The sequence below is a fragment of the Macaca mulatta genome, chromosome 10, assembly GCF_049350105.2.
Source record: "Macaca mulatta isolate MMU2019108-1 chromosome 10, T2T-MMU8v2.0, whole genome shotgun sequence".
NCBI lineage: Eukaryota > Metazoa > Chordata > Mammalia > Primates > Cercopithecidae > Macaca > Macaca mulatta.
Window position 1 is genome coordinate 304,793 of NC_133415.1, and position 13,226 is coordinate 318,018.

The following is a 13,226-nucleotide window of genomic DNA, read 5'->3' on the forward strand; positions in this document are numbered from 1 at the left end:
CCCCCTGGCTTCTGGGAGCCCCATCGCCGGGGGTGCAGGCACCCCCCGCGATCGGGCTCCCAGCCGCCACCCCCGGCCCGCCCCCCTGGCTTCTGGGAGCCCCATCGCCGGGGGTGCAGGCACCCCCCGCGATCGGGCTCCCAGCCGCCACCCCCGGCCCGCCCCCCTGGCTTCTGGGAGCCCCATCGCCGGGGGTGCAGGCACCCCCCGCGATCGGGCTCCCAGCCGCCACCCCCGGCCCGCCCCCCTGGCTTCTGGGAGCCCCATCGCCGGGGGTGCAGGCACCCCCCGCGATCGGGCTCCCAGCCGCCACCCCCGGCCCGCCCCCCTGGCTTCTGGGAGCCCCATCGCCGGGGGTGCAGGCACCCCCCGCGATCGGGCTCCCAGCCGCCACCCCCGGCCCGCCCCCCTGGCTTCTGGGAGCCCCATCGCCGGGGGTGCAGGCACCCCCCGCGATCGGGCTCCCAGCCGCCACCCCCGGCCCGCCCCCCTGGCTTCTGGGAGCCTTGTGGACCCCCTGCCTCTTTCTCATATTCTGAGTAATATCATCTCCCCATCGGAAAATTTTCAACTCCTTCTCAGACGATTGTACACCCCCAGTGTGCACACCCTCAGAGGGAGTAACCCCCTCTGTATTAGGAGCCACATCAGCCTCTTCCTCCCTGAATATTCAGAACAGTATCCCACCGTTGTTTCTACTTCCACTGAAACTGATTGTCATATCCTCCTCTCCCAAGCAGAACTTGGAAACTCTGTCACGGGGGGTGTACACCGTTGTGATATAGAAATTAGCATCGTCCTCTCCCGGGTTTACATCAGGAGCAAGTCTATTAATCATTAATATTAATAATTATATTAATATTAATAATAATTATTGATATTAATGATCACAATAAAGAGAGTAAAAATGAATACTGGTTTAAAAGGTTAACCATTTGTAATCATAATTATTAGTAATATCACTATTAATAATAATATTATGATATTAGCAATTAATGTGACTTAAATCAATACCCAGTGATGCTGGGAATACAATAATGATTAGTATTAGGAACTAATAATATTATTTGATGACATTAATATTAATAATTAATTGAAAGCAGGCATAATCATGTATTGAAAATCATTATCCATAATTAATAATGGTATCTTATGAATTTTTAGTATCATTGATAATTATTAAAATCGATCATTGATGATTAATAATCATATTATTATTCCTCATTCCACAGGAAGTGTAAACCTACTTGTGATGCTGTTCTTAATAACCAGGGTCGGAAAGCAGGACTTTAGTTTTAATATCGCAGCAGGTGTACACTCACCACGTGACACTGATCCTAATATGAACGGGGGTAGAGTATCACATGACTCCAATTAGAGCAATGGATGGATAGCTACGCGGTAATATTGCTCCTAATATTCCCGGAAGAAGCCTTTGCTATTAGTCCGAATATGGCACTGAGGGGACAGTTTTTCTGAGATATAGTTCCTAGTATACGGAGTTGGAGAGGATGATAATAATTCACAGGCTGTGTGCTCCCGCCCAGTGATATTGTAAATACTATCCTGGGAGGGAGAGGATGATATTGCACTCTGTACAGCAGGAGGCGTACACCCAGTCTGGGATATTGTTCCTAATATCCATGGAGGGGACAGGCTGATATTACTCGCAATGTGGCACAGGGTGGACATTCACCCTGTTTCATCCTTCTCAATATTCCAAGGCCGAGAGACAGATATTAATCTCAGTATCACAGACACTGGACAACCCCTTGTGATACTCTTCCAAATATCCAGATCAGGTTGCCAGGAGCCACACCCGGACGGCCCCCCTGGCTTCTGGGAGCCCCATCGCGGGGGGGTCAGGCACCCCCCGCGATCGGGCTCCCAGCCACCACACCCGACCCGCCCCCCTGGCTTCTGGGAGCCCCATCGCCGGGGGGTCAGGCACCCCTCGCGATCGGGCTCCCAGCCGCCACCCCCGGCCCGCCCCCCTGGCTTCTGGGAGCCCCATCGCCGGGGGGTCAGGCACGCCCCCCGATTGGGCTCCCAGCCGCCACCCCCGGCCCGCCCCCCTGGCTTCTGGGAGCCCCATCGCCGGGGGTGCAGGCACCCCCCGCGATCGGGCTCCCAGCCGCCACCCCCAGCCCGCCCCCCTGGCTTCTGGGAGCCCCATCGCCGGGGGTGCAGGCACACCCCGCGATCGGGCTCCCAGCCGCCACCCCCGGCCCGCCCCCCTGGCTTCTGGGAGCCCCATCGCCGGGGGTGCAGGCACCCCCCGCGATCGGGCTCCCAGCCGCCACCCCCGGCCCGCCCCCCTGGCTTCTGGGAGCCCCATCGCCGGGGGTGCAGGCACCCCCCGCGATCGGGCTCCCAGCCGCCACCCCCGGCCCGCCCCCCTGGCTTCTGGGAGCCCCATCGCCGGGGGTGCAGGCACCCCCCGCGATCGGGCTCCCAGCCGCCACCCCCGGCCCGCCCCCCTGGCTTCTGGGAGCCCCATCGCCGGGGGTGCAGGCACCCCCCGCGATCGGGCTCCCAGCCGCCACCCCCGGCCCGCCCCCCTGGCTTCTGGGAGCCCCATCGCCGGGGGTGCAGGCACCCCCCGCGATCGGGCTCCCAGCCGCCACCCCCGGCCCGCCCCCCTGGCTTCTGGGAGCCCCATCGCCGGGGGTGCAGGCACCCCCCGCGATCGGGCTCCCAGCCGCCACCCCCGGCCCGCCCCCCTGGCTTCTGGGAGCCCCATCGCCGGGGGTGCAGGCACCCCCCACGATCGGGCTCCCAGCCGCCACCCCCGGCCCGCCCCCCTGGCTTCTGGGAGCCCCATCGCCGGGGGTGCAGGCACCCCCCGCGATCGGGCTCCCAGCCGCCACCCCCGGCCCGCCCCCCTGGCTTCTGGGAGCCCCATCGCCGGGGGTGCAGGCACCCCCCGCGATCGGGCTCCCAGCCGCCACCCCCGGCCCGCCCCCCTGGCTTCTGGGAGCCCCATCGCCGGGGGTGCAGGCACCCCCCGCGATCGGGCTCCCAGCCGCCACCCCCGGCCCGCCCCCCTGGCTTCTGGGAGCCTTGTGGACCCCCTGCCTCTTTCTCATATTCTGAGTAATATCATCTCCCCATCGGAAAATTTTCAACTCCTTCTCAGACGATTGTACACCCCCAGTGTGCACACCCTCAGAGGGAGTAACCCCCTCTGTATTAGGAGCCACATCAGCCTCTTCCTCCCTGAATATTCAGAACAGTATCCCACCGTTGTTTCTACTTCCACTGAAACTGATTTTCATATCCTCCTCTCCCAAGCAGAACTTGGAAACTCTGTCACGGGGGGTGTACACCGTTGTGATATAGAAATTAGCATCGTCCTCTCCCGGGTTTACATCAGGAGCAAGTCTATTAATCATTAATATTAATAATTATATTAATATTAATAATAATTATTGATATTAATGATCACAATAAAGAGAGTAAAAATGAATACTGGTTTAAAAGGTTAACCATTTGTAATCATAATTATTAGTAATATCACTATTAATAATAATATTATGATATTAGCAATTAATGTGACTTAAATCAATACCCAGTGATGCTGGGAATACAATAATGATTAGTATTAGGAACTAATAATATTATTTGATGACATTAATATTAATAATTAATTGAAAGCAGGCATAATCATGTATTGAAAATCATTATCCATAATTAATAATGGTATCTTATGAATTTTTAGTATCATTGATAATTATTAAAATCGATCATTGATGATTAATAATCATATTATTATTCCTCATTCCACAGGAAGTGTAAACCTACTTGTGATGCTGTTCTTAATAACCAGGGTCGGAAAGCAGGACTTTAGTTTTAATATCGCAGCAGGTGTACACTCACCACGTGACACTGATCCTAATATGAACGGGGGTAGAGTATCACATGACTCCAATTATAGCAATGGATGGATAGCTACGCGGTAATATTGCTCCTAATATTCCCGGAAGAAGCCTTTGCTATTAGTCCGAATATGGCACTGAGGGGACAGTTTTTCTGAGATATAGTTCCTAGTATACGGAGTTGGAGAGGATGATAATAATTCACAGGCTGTGTGCTCCCGCCCAGTGATATTGTAATTACTATCCTGGGAGGGAGAGGATGATATTGCACTCTGTACAGCAGGAGGCGTACACCCAGTCTGGGATATTGTTCCTAATATCCATGGAGGGGACAGGCTGATATTACTCGCAATGTGGCACAGGGTGGACATTCACCCTGTTTCATCCTTCTCAATATTCCAAGGCCGAGAGACAGATATTAATCTCAGTATCACAGACACTGGACAACCCCTTGTGATACTCTTCCAAATATCCAGATCAGGTTGCCAGGAGCCACACCCGGACGGCCCCCCTGGCTTCTGGGAGCCCCATCGCGGGGGGGTCAGGCACCCCCCGCGATCGGGCTCCCAGCCACCACCCCCGACCCGCCCCCCTGGCTTCTGGGAGCCCCATCGCCGGGGGGTCAGGCACCCCTCGCGATCGGGCTCCCAGCCGCCACCCCCGGCCCGCCCCCCTGGCTTCTGGGAGCCCCATCGCCGGGGGTTCAGGCACGCCCCCCGATCGGGCTCCCAGCCGCCACCCCCGGCCCGCCCCCCTGGCTTCTGGGAGCCCCATCGCCGGGGGTGCAGGCACCCCCCGCGATCGGGCTCCCAGCCGCCACCCCCGGCCCGCCCCCCTGGCTTCTGGGAGCCCCATCGCCGGGGGTGCAGGCACCCCCCGCGATCGGGCTCCCAGCCGCCACCCCCGGCCCGCCCCCCTGGCTTCTGGGAGCCCCATCGCCGGGGGTGCAGGCACCCCCCGCGATCGGGCTCCCAGCCGCCACCCCCGGCCCGCCCCCCTGGCTTCTGGGAGCCCCATCGCCGGGGGTGCAGGCACCCCCCGCGATCGGGCTCCCAGCCGCCACCCCCGGCCCGCCCCCCTGGCTTCTGGGAGCCCCATCGCCGGGGGTGCAGGCACCCCCCGCGATCGGGCTCCCAGCCGCCACCCCCGGCCCGCCCCCCTGGCTTCTGGGAGCCCCATCGCCGGGGGTGCAGGCACCCCCCGCGATCGGGCTCCCAGCCGCCACCCCCGGCCCGCCCCCCTGGCTTCTGGGAGCCCCATCGCCGGGGGTGCAGGCACCCCCCGCGATCGGGCTCCCAGCCGCCACCCCCGGCCCGCCCCCCTGGCTTCTGGGAGCCCCATCGCCGGGGGTGCAGGCACCCCCCGCGATCGGGCTCCCAGCCGCCACCCCCGGCCCGCCCCCCTGGCTTCTGGGAGCCCCATCGCCGGGGGTGCAGGCACCCCCCGCGATCGGGCTCCCAGCCGCCACCCCCGGCCCGCCCCCCTGGCTTCTGGGAGCCCCATCGCCGGGGGTGCAGGCACCCCCCGCGATCGGGCTCCCAGCCGCCACCCCCGGCCCGCCCCCCTGGCTTCTGGGAGCCTTGTGGACCCCCTGCCTCTTTCTCATATTCTGAGTAATATCATCTCCCCATCGGAAAATTTTCAACTCCTTCTCAGACGATTGTACACCCCCAGTGTGCACACCCTCAGAGGGAGTAACCCCCTCTGTATTAGGAGCCACATCAGCCTCTTCCTCCCTGAATATTCAGAACAGTATCCCACCGTTGTTTCTACTTCCACTGAAACTGATTTTCATATCCTCCTCTCCCAAGCAGAACTTGGAAACTCTGTCACGGGGGGTGTACACCGTTGTGATATAGAAATTAGCATCGTCCTCTCCCGGGTTTACATCAGGAGCAAGTCTATTAATCATTAATATTAATAATTATATTAATATTAATAATAATTATTGATATTAATGATCACAATAAAGAGAGTAAAAATGAATACTGGTTTAAAAGGTTAACCATTTGTAATCATAATTATTAGTAATATCACTATTAATAATAATATTATGATATTAGCAATTAATGTGACTTAAATCAATACCCAGTGATGCTGGGAATACAATAATGATTAGTATTAGGAACTAATAATATTATTTGATGACATTAATATTAATAATTAATTGAAAGCAGGCATAATCATGTATTGAAAATCATTATCCATAATTAATAATGGTATCTTATGAATTTTTAGTATCATTGATAATTATTAAAATCGATCATTGATGATTAATAATCATATTATTATTCCTCATTCCACAGGAAGTGTAAACCTACTTGTGATGCTGTTCTTAATAACCAGGGTCGGAAAGCAGGACTTTAGTTTTAATATCGCAGCAGGTGTACACTCACCACGTGACACTGATCCTAATATGAACGGGGGTAGAGTATCACATGACTCCAATTAGAGCAATGGATGGATAGCTACGCGGTAATATTGCTCCTAATATTCCCGGAAGAAGCCTTTGCTATTAGTCCGAATATGGCACTGAGGGGACAGTTTTTCTGAGATATAGTTCCTAGTATACGGAGTTGGAGAGGATGATAATAATTCACAGGCTGTGTGCTCCCGCCCAGTGATATTGTAATTACTATCCTGGGAGGGAGAGGATGATATTGCACTCTGTACAGCAGGAGGCGTACACCCAGTCTGGGATATTGTTCCTAATATCCATGGAGGGGACAGGCTGATATTACTCGCAATGTGGCACAGGGTGGACATTCACCCTGTTTCATCCTTCTCAATATTCCAAGGCCGAGAGACAGATATTAATCTCAGTATCACAGACACTGGACAACCCCTTGTGATACTCTTCCAAATATCCAGATCAGGTTGCCAGGAGCCACCCCCGGCCCGCCCCCCTGGCTTCTGGGAGCCCCATCGCCGGGGGGTCAGGCACGCCCCCCGATCGGGCTCCCAGCCGCCAACCCCGGCCCGCCCCCCTGGCTTCTGGGAGCCCCATCGCCGGGGGTGCAGGCACCCCCCGCGATCGGGCTCCCAGCCGCCACCCCCGGCCCGCCCCCCTGGCTTCTGGGAGCCCCATCGCCGGGGGTGCAGGCACCCCCCGCGATCGGGCTCCCAGCCGCCACCCCCGGCCCGCCCCCCTGGCTTCTGGGAGCCCCATCGCCGGGGGTGCAGGCACCCCCCGCGATCGGGCTCCCAGCCGCCACCCCCGGCCCGCCCCCCTGGCTTCTGGGAGCCCCATCGCCGGGGGTGCAGGCACCCCCCGCGATCGGGCTCCCAGCCGCCACCCCCGGCCCGCCCCCCTGGCTTCTGGGAGCCCCATCGCCGGGGGTGCAGGCACCCCCCGCGATCGGGCTCCCAGCCGCCACCCCCGGCCCGCCCCCCTGGCTTCTGGGAGCCCCATCGCCGGGGGTGCAGGCACCCCCCGCGATCGGGCTCCCAGCCGCCACCCCCGGCCCGCCCCCCTGGCTTCTGGGAGCCCCATCGCCGGGGGTGCAGGCACCCCCCGCGATCGGGCTCCCAGCCGCCACCCCCGGCCCGCCCCCCTGGCTTCTGGGAGCCCCATCGCCGGGGGTGCAGGCACCCCCCGCGATCGGGCTCCCAGCCGCCACCCCCGGCCCGCCCCCCTGGCTTCTGGGAGCCCCATCGCCGGGGGTGCAGGCACCCCCCGCGATCGGGCTCCCAGCCGCCACCCCCGGCCCGCCCCCCTGGCTTCTGGGAGCCCCATCGCCGGGGGTGCAGGCACCCCCCGCGATCGGGCTCCCAGCCGCCACCCCCGGCCCGCCCCCCTGGCTTCTGGGAGCCCCATCGCCGGGGGTGCAGGCACCCCCCGCGATCGGGCTCCCAGCCGCCACCCCCGGCCCGCCCCCCTGGCTTCTGGGAGCCCCATCGCCGGGGGTGCAGGCACCCCCCGCGATCGGGCTCCCAGCCGCCACCCCCGGCCCGCCCCCCTGGCTTCTGGGAGCCCCATCGCCGGGGGTGCAGGCACCCCCCGCGATCGGGCTCCCAGCCGCCACCCCCGGCCCGCCCCCCTGGCTTCTGGGAGCCTTGTGGACCCCCTGCCTCTTTCTCATATTCTGAGTAATATCATCTCCCCATCGGAAAATTTTCAACTCCTTCTCAGACGATTGTACACCCCCAGTGTGCACACCCTCAGAGGGAGTAACCCCCTCTGTATTAGGAGCCACATCAGCCTCTTCCTCCCTGAATATTCAGAACAGTATCCCACCGTTGTTTCTACTTCCACTGAAACTGATTGTCATATCCTCCTCTCCCAAGCAGAACTTGGAAACTCTGTCACGGGGGGTGTACACCGTTGTGATATAGAAATTAGCATCGTCCTCTCCCGGGTTTACATCAGGAGCAAGTCTATTAATCATTAATATTAATAATTATATTAATATTAATAATAATTATTGATATTAATGATCACAATAAAGAGAGTAAAAATGAATACTGGTTTAAAAGGTTAACCATTTGTAATTATAATTATTAGTAATATCACTATTAATAATAATATTATGATATTAGCAATTAATGTGACTTAAATCAATACCCAGTGATGCTGGGAATACAATAATGATTAGTATTAGGAACTAATAATATTATTTGATGACATTAATATTAATAATTAATTGAAAGCAGGCATAATCATGTATTGAAAATCATTATCCATAATTAATAATGGTATCTTATGAATTTTTAGTATCATTGATAATTATTAAAATCGATCATTGATGATTAATAATCATATTATTATTCCTCATTCCACAGGAAGTGTAAACCTACTTGTGATGCTGTTCTTAATAACCAGGGTCGGAAAGCAGGACTTTAGTTTTAATATCGCAGCAGGTGTACACTCACCACGTGACACTGATCCTAATATGAACGGGGGTAGAGTATCACATGACTCCAATTAGAGCAATGGATGGATAGCTACGCGGTAATATTGCTCCTAATATTCCCGGAAGAAGCCTTTGCTATTAGTCCGAATATGGCACTGAGGGGACAGTTTTTCTGAGATATAGTTCCTAGTATACGGAGTTGGAGAGGATGATAATAATTCACAGGCTGTGTGCTCCCGCCCAGTGATATTGTAATTACTATCCTGGGAGGGAGAGCATGATATTGCACTCTGTACAGCAGGAGGCGTACACCCAGTCTGGGATATTGTTCCTAATATCCATGGAGGGGACAGGCTGATATTATTCGCAATGTGGCACAGGGTGGACATTCACCCTGTTTCATCCTTCTCAATATTCCAAGGCCGAGAGACAGATATTAATCTCAGTATCACAGACACTGGACAACCCCTTGTGATACTCTTCCAAATATCCAGATCAGGTTGCCAGGAGCCACACCCGGACGGCCCCCCTGGCTTCTGGGAGCCCCATCGCGGGGGGGTCAGGCACCCCCCGCGATCGGGCTCCCAGCCGCCACCCCCGGCCCGCCCCCCTGGCTTCTGGGAGCCCCATCGCCGGGGGTGCAGGCACCCCCCGCGATCGGGCTCCCAGCCGCCACCCCCGGCCCGCCCCCCTGGCTTCTGGGAGCCCCATCGCCGGGGGTGCAGGCACCCCCCGCGATCGGGCTCCCAGCCGCCACCCCCGGCCCGCCCCCCTGGCTTCTGGGAGCCCCATCGCCGGGGGTGCAGGCACCCCCCGCGATCGGGCTCCCAGCCGCCACCCCCGGCCCGCCCCCCTGGCTTCTGGGAGCCCCATCGCCGGGGGTGCAGGCACCCCCCGCGATCGGGCTCCCAGCCGCCACCCCCGGCCCGCCCCCCTGGCTTCTGGGAGCCCCATCGCCGGGGGTGCAGGCACCCCCCGCGATCGGGCTCCCAGCCGCCACCCCCGGCCCGCCCCCCTGGCTTCTGGGAGCCCCATCGCCGGGGGTGCAGGCACCCCCCGCGATCGGGCTCCCAGCCGCCACCCCCGGCCCGCCCCCCTGGCTTCTGGGAGCCCCATCGCCGGGGGTGCAGGCACCCCCCGCGATCGGGCTCCCAGCCGCCACCCCCGGCCCGCCCCCCTGGCTTCTGGGAGCCCCATCGCCGGGGGTGCAGGCACCCCCCGCGATCGGGCTCCCAGCCGCCACCCCCGGCCCGCCCCCCTGGCTTCTGGGAGCCCCATCGCCGGGGGTGCAGGCACCCCCCGCGATCGGGCTCCCAGCCGCCACCCCCGGCCCGCCCCCCTGGCTTCTGGGAGCCCCATCGCCGGGGGTGCAGGCACCCCCCGCGATCGGGCTCCCAGCCGCCACCCCCGGCCCGCCCCCCTGGCTTCTGGGAGCCCCATCGCCGGGGGTGCAGGCACCCCCCGCGATCGGGCTCCCAGCCGCCACCCCCGGCCCGCCCCCCTGGCTTCTGGGAGCCCCATCGCCGGGGGTGCAGGCACCCCCCGCGATCGGGCTCCCAGCCGCCACCCCCGGCCCGCCCCCCTGGCTTCTGGGAGCCCCATCGCCGGGGGTGCAGGCACCCCCCGCGATCGGGCTCCCAGCCGCCACCCCCGGCCCGCCCCCCTGGCTTCTGGGAGCCTTGTGGACCCCCTGCCTCTTTCTCATATTCTGAGTAATATCATCTCCCCATCGGAAAATTTTCAACTCCTTCTCAGACGATTGTACACCCCCAGTGTGCACACCCTCAGAGGGAGTAACCCCCTCTGTATTAGGAGCCACATCAGCCTCTTCCTCCCTGAATATTCAGAACAGTATCCCACCGTTGTTTCTACTTCCACTGAAACTGATTGTCATATCCTCCTCTCCCAAGCAGAACTTGGAAACTCTGTCACGGGGGGTGTACACCGTTGTGATATAGAAATTAGCATCGTCCTCTCCCGGGTTTACATCAGGAGCAAGTCTATTAATCATTAATATTAATAATTATATTAATATTAATAATAATTATTGATATTAATGATCACAATAAAGAGAGTAAAAATGAATACTGGTTTAAAAGGTTAACCATTTGTAATCATAATTATTAGTAATATCACTATTAATAATAATATTATGATATTAGCAATTAATGTGACTTAAATCAATACCCAGTGATGCTGGGAATACAATAATGATTAGTATTAGGAACTAATAATATTATTTGATGACATTAATATTAATAATTAATTGAAAGCAGGCATAATCATGTATTGAAAATCATTATCCATAATTAATAATGGTATCTTATGAATTTTTAGTATCATTGATAATTATTAAAATCGATCATTGATGATTAATAATCATATTATTATTCCTCATTCCACAGGAAGTGTAAACCTACTTGTGATGCTGTTCTTAATAACCAGGGTCGGAAAGCAGGACTTTAGTTTTAATATCGCAGCAGGTGTACACTCACCACGTGACACTGATCCTAATATGAACGGGGGTAGAGTATCACATGACTCCAATTATAGCAATGGATGGATAGCTACGCGGTAATATTGCTCCTAATATTCCCGGAAGAAGCCTTTGCTATTAGTCCGAATATGGCACTGAGGGGACAGTTTTTCTGAGATATAGTTCCTAGTATACGGAGTTGGAGAGGATGATAATAATTCACAGGCTGTGTGCTCCCGCCCAGTGATATTGTAATTACTATCCTGGGAGGGAGAGGATGATATTGCACTCTGTACAGCAGGAGGCGTACACCCAGTCTGGGATATTGTTCCTAATATCCATGGAGGGGACAGGCTGATATTACTCGCAATGTGGCACAGGGTGGACATTCACCCTGTTTCATCCTTCTCAATATTCCAAGGCCGAGAGACAGATATTAATCTCAGTATCACAGACACTGGACAACCCCTTGTGATACTCTTCCAAATATCCAGATCAGGTTGCCAGGAGCCACACCCGGACGGCCCCCCTGGCTTCTGGGAGCCCCATCGCGGGGGGGTCAGGCACCCCCCGCGATCGGGCTCCCAGCCGCCACCCCCGGCCCGCCCCCCTGGCTTCTGGGAGCCCCATCGCCGGGGGTGCAGGCACCCCCCGCGATCGGGCTCCCAGCCGCCACCCCCGGCCCGCCCCCCTGGCTTCTGGGAGCCCCATCGCCGGGGGTGCAGGCACCCCCCGCGATCGGGCTCCCAGCCGCCACCCCCGGCCCGCCCCCCTGGCTTCTGGGAGCCCCATCGCCGGGGGTGCAGGCACCCCCCGCGATCGGGCTCCCAGCCGCCACCCCCGGCCCGCCCCCCTGGCTTCTGGGAGCCCCATCGCCGGGGGTGCAGGCACCCCCCGCGATCGGGCTCCCAGCCGCCACCCCCGGCCCGCCCCCCTGGCTTCTGGGAGCCCCATCGCCGGGGGTGCAGGCACCCCCCGCGATCGGGCTCCCAGCCGCCACCCCCGGCCCGCCCCCCTGGCTTCTGGGAGCCCCATCGCCGGGGGTGCAGGCACCCCCCGCGATCGGGCTCCCAGCCGCCACCCCCGGCCCGCCCCCCTGGCTTCTGGGAGCCTTGTGGACCCCCTGCCTCTTTCTCATATTCTGAGTAATATCATCTCCCCATCGGAAAATTTTCAACTCCTTCTCAGACGATTGTACACCCCCAGTGTGCACACCCTCAGAGGGAGTAACCCCCTCTGTATTAGGAGCCACATCAGCCTCTTCCTCCCTGAATATTCAGAACAGTATCCCACCGTTGTTTCTACTTCCACTGAAACTGATTGTCATATCCTCCTCTCCCAAGCAGAACTTGGAAACTCTGTCACGGGGGGTGTACACCGTTGTGATATAGAAATTAGCATCGTCCTCTCCCGGGTTTACATCAGGAGCAAGTCTATTAATCATTAATATTAATAATTATATTAATATTAATAATAATGATTGATATTAATGATCACAATAAAGAGAGTAAAAATGAATACTGGTTTAAAAGGTTAACCATTTGTAATCATAATTATTAGTAATATCACTATTAATAATAATATTATGATATTAGCAATTAATGTGACTTAAATCAATACCCAGTGATGCTGGGAATACAATAATGATTAGTATTAGGAACTAATAATATTATTTGATGACATTAATATTAATAATTAATTGAAAGCAGGCATAATCATGTATTGAAAATCATTATCCATAATTAATAATGGTATCTTATGAATTTTTAGTATCATTGATAATTATTAAAATCGATCATTGATGATTAATAATCATATTATTATTCCTCATTCCACAGGAAGTGTAAACCTACTTGTGATGCTGTTCTTAATAACCAGGGTCGGAAAGCAGGACTTTAGTTTTAATATCGCAGCAGGTGTACACTCACCACGTGACACTGATCCTAATATGAACGGGGGTAGAGTATCACATGACTCCAATTAGAGCAATGGATGGATAGCTACGCGGTAATATTGCTC